Source organism: Psammomys obesus, unplaced genomic scaffold, assembly GCF_907164565.1.
Source record: "Psammomys obesus unplaced genomic scaffold, mPsaObe1.curated_primary_1811, whole genome shotgun sequence".
NCBI lineage: Eukaryota > Metazoa > Chordata > Mammalia > Rodentia > Muridae > Psammomys > Psammomys obesus.
This window is the reverse complement of record NW_026593286.1, coordinates 20,386,152-20,392,615: the sequence shown is the minus strand read 5'-3', so window position 1 is coordinate 20,392,615 and position 6,464 is coordinate 20,386,152. Positions and strand designations below refer to the sequence as shown.

Below are 6,464 nucleotides of genomic sequence, written 5' to 3'. Positions count from 1 at the left end.
AAGAAAGAAAGAAAGAAAGAAAGAAAGAAAGAAAGAAAGAAAGAAAGAAAGAAAGAAAGGAAAGACAATTGGATCAGTGTTCACTAAATTGAAAAGTAGCCAATGGTTTTGAATTTTACCTGAGGGTCCTACAAGAGAAAGCTATAGCATTTTAACTGGCATTCTTAATGTCTCAGAACAAAAGAGAGAAGCATAGGATCATGGCTAGCATTTAGAATGAAGGAACGCTCTCTGAAGTTCATCCTCATTGACACCCTACGCTCAGCTTAGCAGCAGAACTGATCTGTCTTCCCCCTACGATTGGGGAACCCACTTATATATGAGGAAACATTTTTATTCCTGGAAAAGCCAGAAAAGCCAGAGATTCTTGTTCCATACTTCTTACAGCTGGGCTGAGAGCACTTGATAGGGTCCTGCAGCAGACACATCTGCTGAAGATTTTAGATAAAAAGCTAATACAGAAATACAGCCCATCCTGCCAGGTCTGGTAAAACAGAGTCGTAGAGATAGTTCTAGCAATGGTATCCAGAGACCCACACTGGTGAAATTGATGGAGTCATCTGCTCTTTCTGAGTCATCTGTGGGTCTTCACAGATCCCAATCTGTGGCTTTTGATCTCTGCTTCAGGTGTCTTATCTCCAGCTTTGTTCTTTGGTTACTGTAGACCCTGCCTGAATATAACTTCCCCCAAATAAGAGCATTTTCCTCTTAAAGTATCCAGGACCAGTTCTGCTGATGCCTAATTGGTCTTCCCTGACCTCGCCGAGCACTCCCCAACTCCCCAACACGCTACCTCCATTACCTTGCACGAAGTTCTATGGGGTCCCAACACAACTGCTCTTCTAATGCCTACTTTTGCTCTCCAGCTTTTTCTTTTACCCTCCCCCCTCAACGAAATCACACCATCTCCTGAGGGGTCTTTTAGACCACACCTTAGAATTTTATTTTCTATAAGAGATAATCTGATCAATGACATTCAAGCCCACGTGCTAACTACTGAAACTATCATAGATGTTAAACTGGCATTTTTAACGCTCTTAGAACAAAGGAGAAAAGATTTTTTTTTCCTTGTCTTAACACATTGCCAATGCCTGTAAGGTTGCTAGACTTTGCGGCACCAGAAGCCCCACATCTGCCAAGACGTGTCTTCTCTAGTCCACCCACAGGTGTCTATACACAAGTCCCATAGTGACACCAGGGAAATTTCCATCACTAGTGTCTTTATCTCAAAGTAATGCGCTTTTGCACATGTGTGCACGTGTGCACACACACACACACACACACGCACAAACACACAGAAAGAGAGGAAAAGAGAAATACAAACTCCTTAACATGGCACACAGCCTGAAATCTTGAACCCCTACCTAGTAACGTGCTAATATATGTTTAACAACTGACTGAGAAATAAAGTGAGAAAGTAGAAATTAAACCCTGATTTGCAGCATATTCGGATCCAGCTTGGGTTGTGTAAACACATCTACCTCGTCCCGCTTCAAGCCACCGGAATCATGTTAAAAAGTTCACAAAACTATTGGATATTTCCTGGTTTCTTCTTGTACCGCAACATCGAGTAGTTTCCCAGCCGTTTCCTCACTAACTTCTTATCATGTGTTCTACTGGAACCCTCTGGTCTTTTCCGCTTCAGCTCTACTTTATTCAGTACAAAAGCTCCTCCTCTGGACTGGGTCAGGTTCTCTGTTACAACTCACAGCTGTCTGTGCTTTCCTTCAGCGCACTGCTTAGGGAATATATTTGCTCCTTAATGTCATTGTGTGGTGTTTCGCATTGCAGGAAAACATCGCTATGAGTGGAGGCGTGATCAAACCAGCTCTCAACTCCTTCTTATCCTCATTGCTCCTATGCATTATTTTATAAAGGGAACTATCAGAAAAACTTAGTGTGTGAGTAAATCCTCTTGCTCCTTAAAACCACAAATATGACCGAAACCCGTCAACGTTCGACTGGTTTTGGTAAGCTATTGTATTATCAAAGCTAGAAGAAATCATTCCAAATGCTTTTTCTCTGATCATAAGATATTCTATACGTGTGTTTCATGGTACCTGGGGAAGTTGGGATGAGATGATGGGAAAAAGTGTTGCTCAAAAGATAGAGTTCTTGGCTTGACTCAGTTATACCTCTGGAGAGTTTCAGTTTTTACACTTGATCTCTCTCTCTCTTCTTTATAAGATTTCTCTTGAATGATTTTGACTGTGAAAAAAATTTAAGCTAGTTTTTGATATATATATATATATATATATATATATGCAAAATAAGTGCTCAAAAAAGTATGGAACAGTAGCGGAGAATATTCACATATCTCGTGGGGGAAATGTCTTCACAGTTCAACATTCTCACTTTTCCCTCCTTCCTCCTAGTTCTGAGTTTCAGCAAAGAATCCAATTTTCAATTCTATCACATTTTCAAAATGTTGAGTCTTTCCCGAGACTATCTCACATGGCTCTCCCATTGGTATTTGGATAACAAAGTGTTTTCCAAAGATCACAGGCATGACAAATCACAGAACCACCATTTGAGGAGTCCCTCCTAATCATAAACCACTTTCACTCTTTCTCCTCCACTGTGCACACAGCACTAGCAGAAACTTGGTTGCTGCCTTGTGCAAAGCCCATAGCCCACACATTTTTTTAACTTTTATTAATTACACTTTATTCATTTTGTATCCCCCATAAGCCCCTCCCTCCTCCCCTCCCAGTCCCACCCTCCCCCCCTTCTGCATGCATGCCCCTCCCCAAGTCCACTGATAAGGGACTTCCCAGAGACTCATACTCAACCAAGGACTATCCGTGGAGATAACCTAGAACCCTGACAATGCACCCACTTCTGATAAGAACTGATAGACTAAGATCAGAAAGAAGGAGAGGAGAGCCCACACATCTTCTCCACAGAATTTTTCTTTAGTTTTTAAACAAATTTATGCCTGCTGGAAACTATATGAATACATAACATAAAACCAGTAAATAAATAATGATCTGAAGAAAAACAATCTTGCTTATTTCTGTCCACATCCCATTTCCTACCTCCGTATGTATCAGCAATGTCTGAATGTACTAGACTTCTACATTTTGCTTAGAAGCTCAGAAACTGGGACTGGGGCAAAAACTTTGACAGTGCGCTTCTAGAATACAACTTTTTATGAACAACTGGAAACAGTAATTTTGTTCATATCTCAGTGATATCACATTCTGGGCATGTAACCTCTGGCTAGTCATTTTCTATCTCTGAGGCTCAATGTCATAAGAATAAGATTGTGTGGCTTCTATAGATTATTGTAAAAGCAATATGAGACACATCCCAGCATAAAGTAAGAGCTCAACAAATGATCACCGTATGTTTCCATCTGAAAGTGCATATATCTATACCATACTTCTGGCCGTGGTAATCAGATAAAGCTTTACCTATAGGTTCAGTAACATGTTTGCCTCTGACAAAGACAAAACTAGCTGGTCCACTCTATTTCATCCAGATAAATAAACTACATGTTGAGTTCTTAATATACACTAGACAAAGCATCATGCCTATGTAGTAAGAAATAACAAATATTCAGTTCTTGCCTTCAAGGGGCTGACAGTATAACCCATACCTGATGTAAGAGCATGTGCATTTTAATTATGTCTACGAAAAAAAAAATTCAGCATAATTTTGCCAACCTCAACATTCAGTCTCAGTTCTTTGAGGGGGGAAAGAGAGAGTGTGCAATTCACTGAGGTTGAGTGTATCTTCTTCCTCTCTTAGTCTAGACTGTAGAATGAGTGACTAGTTGTTCACCTCTCCACTCTTAAGCCACAACTCTCTAAGAGTTATTGGGCTGTTCCTCTGTCTTCTCCTTCTGCACTAAATGTTTTCAATCCTTCAACCTTTCCTTGGAGGTCCTATCTGCCAGCCTTGTCTTTAATCATTTTACTACTGCCCTCTGGGATTTCTCCAAGTCCTGCATATTTGAATGTTTTGCTTTGTCATTGAACTCAATTCTTCTGAGAAATTTATCCTTTCATATAGACAAAGGAAAAATGAGAGCAACTTCCAAACAGGAGGATGGTAGGTAAAAGCAAAGACAATGGCCAAGTAAGGAATTCATGGGGAACATTCTCATGCTCAAAGAAAATTAGCACTTACTGCCACCAGTATTAGGGAGAGGGCTAAAACCAGAACATTTTTTAAAATGGTGTCAACCATTCTATTCACAATTATCTAAATTGCTTTTAAGTATATGACTTTTAACAGCAAACTTGAGACTTGCTATGGTTACATGTGAGAGTCTCAGAACAAGACCAATAAAATCCCTGTAATATAAAAGTTAAGGAGATCAGAAAAGAATGCTGGATTCTACAAAATGCCACTGGCCATCAGGTAGACACCTGAGAGCTTACTACATCATTCAGGCAATGGCTTTGGCCAGTCTTGGCACATGCAAAAGATCTTTCATTTGTGTTCAATCCATCAATATAATTAATATTTCTTGGGCTGAAAGTGCAGCAAATTCTAAGTGACTCTTAAGAAATGATGGATAGAGGTTAATCAAATGCATGCCGATCACAGCATGCTACCAACGCAGGCAACAAAGAGCAAATACAAAACAGAGCTCTAGTGAAATATCCCTTCCAGATATAAACAGTGACTTGCAAGGAGTCTCTTGTCATACATCTACCTACTTTCCTTACAGTACCAGTGAGTCTTGCCAGCATTCTGGGAGACAGCAGCACATCTGCATGAGTACACACACATACACACACACACACACACACACACACACACACACACGACAGAGAGAGGAGAGGTGGGGAGCCAAATCTCTAAAGAAGCTGTGAAAATTCCTCCTAGCTAATAGTCTGCCTGTTGAGTGCATAACTTTGTTTTTAAACCATGGTTTAAATTGTTTTCTTCCCCTTCTGGAACATTTAAAGTACATGCTTACAGTAAAAGTCTTGGTTGGGCAGGGGGAAGGGGAGGTGGGAGGTGGGAGAGAGAAAGCATTAACCTTCTGGGCTGAGTCCAAGCAGACTGTTGGTCAGATAATAGTACTGTTTCTGAAAGTACTTAGATCCAGACAAGACCCTGTCTGGCCTGAAACTGGTTGGGCTGGCAGGTATCTGTCAGGAGATAAGACTGTGCAACAGGCATGAGAGAACACGTTACACCATGGGATACCCTTCCTGCCAAGTTCTTCAAAGAACCCTCAGTTCTGGGTTCAGAAGAAAGCCATGGCTTGGTGTTGAATCGCACCAATTGAGTCATACAAGTAATCCAATCTATCAGCTAACCGCTTAAACCCTCAGACATATGCCACCAATATTGTGATTGCGAAGTAATCAGAAGGCAAAGATGCCCAAGAACTTATCATAGAATCAGAACAAGGGACAGCCTGCTGGGTGAAGGCAGAAAATCATGAGTTACTTAATTTTCGCCAGAGTTTACCTGATCCGCCAACCCCCTTTCTTGATACTTCCCCATGCTCAGGCTTGTACTCTAGATGCTTGTAGCAGACACAGGTAGTGTTGGTTCCAAAAGAAAGGATGTGAAAGCTGTAGCATGCTAGTTGTTCCTTGACGGGTATTGCAACATAACCCACTAGTTATCATTTTTGCGAAGGTAAGCCTCCACTAATGAACTGTCCTACAAAGAGCCTCTTCTCTTATTTGTCTGGCAGTAGAGAGAAAGTCTTATAAATTCTGGGCAACTGTTGAGAACGTGAAAGCGGGACATTGATAGCGACACGTTAACAGGTCGCCACGTCGTCAGTGACTGTGACAAGGAGCCAAAGCCGGTAACTTAGCAAATCGTCACTGGACGCAACCCAGTACTCCCTTCTTTACCTAACTGTGTTCTGCAGAGACTTAACACCAAATAACTCCTTGAAACCAGTAATTTGTACCCTCTGCAACCCACCATGCCTTGGAAAGACATATTTGTATACAGTTTCAACTTGGGAAGTAGCTATGTGGAATATGTGGAATATTAACATCCTTATATGGGGAGGGATAAAAGAAAAAAAAAACGTGAGAACCTAAGTAATTAAAAAAAATTAGACAAGAACTAAAAAAAACAAAAACAAAAACAAAACAAAACTGAGAGAGCAGAGAGAGACAGACAGACAGACAGACAAAAACATCCGCATCCATCTGGAGTGAGCAGGAATCATCTGCTGTAAAGCTTTTTGAAACTGAAAAAAAAGTAAAATGAAATTCCTGCTGATTTTCAAAAGCCATCCATTTGGGTCACTCCTTTAAAAAAAAAAAAAAAAAAAAAAAAGGAAAAAAGATAGCCAGCAGATTAAAGGAACTTCATTTATAAAAATCAAATGAACCTCTAACAAAGCTTGTTTGGGGACATGAATAAATCATCCACCATGAATTATTCATTGTTGTCAAGAAACAAACTGGGGATTCCAGGAACCAGGCAGGATCTGGGGAGTGAGAAAGTTCATTGTTTCACACCCTGCACATGAA

The 6,464-nt window shown here is 40.6% G+C and overlaps 1 protein-coding gene across 1 annotated transcript in view; it reads left to right on the top strand.

Annotated features, from left to right (window-relative positions):
• Positions 1-6,464, top strand: part of Vwc2l (von Willebrand factor C domain containing 2 like) — a 174,900-nt gene that overhangs the window by 164,667 nt on the left and 3,769 nt on the right. The window lies entirely within an intron of this gene.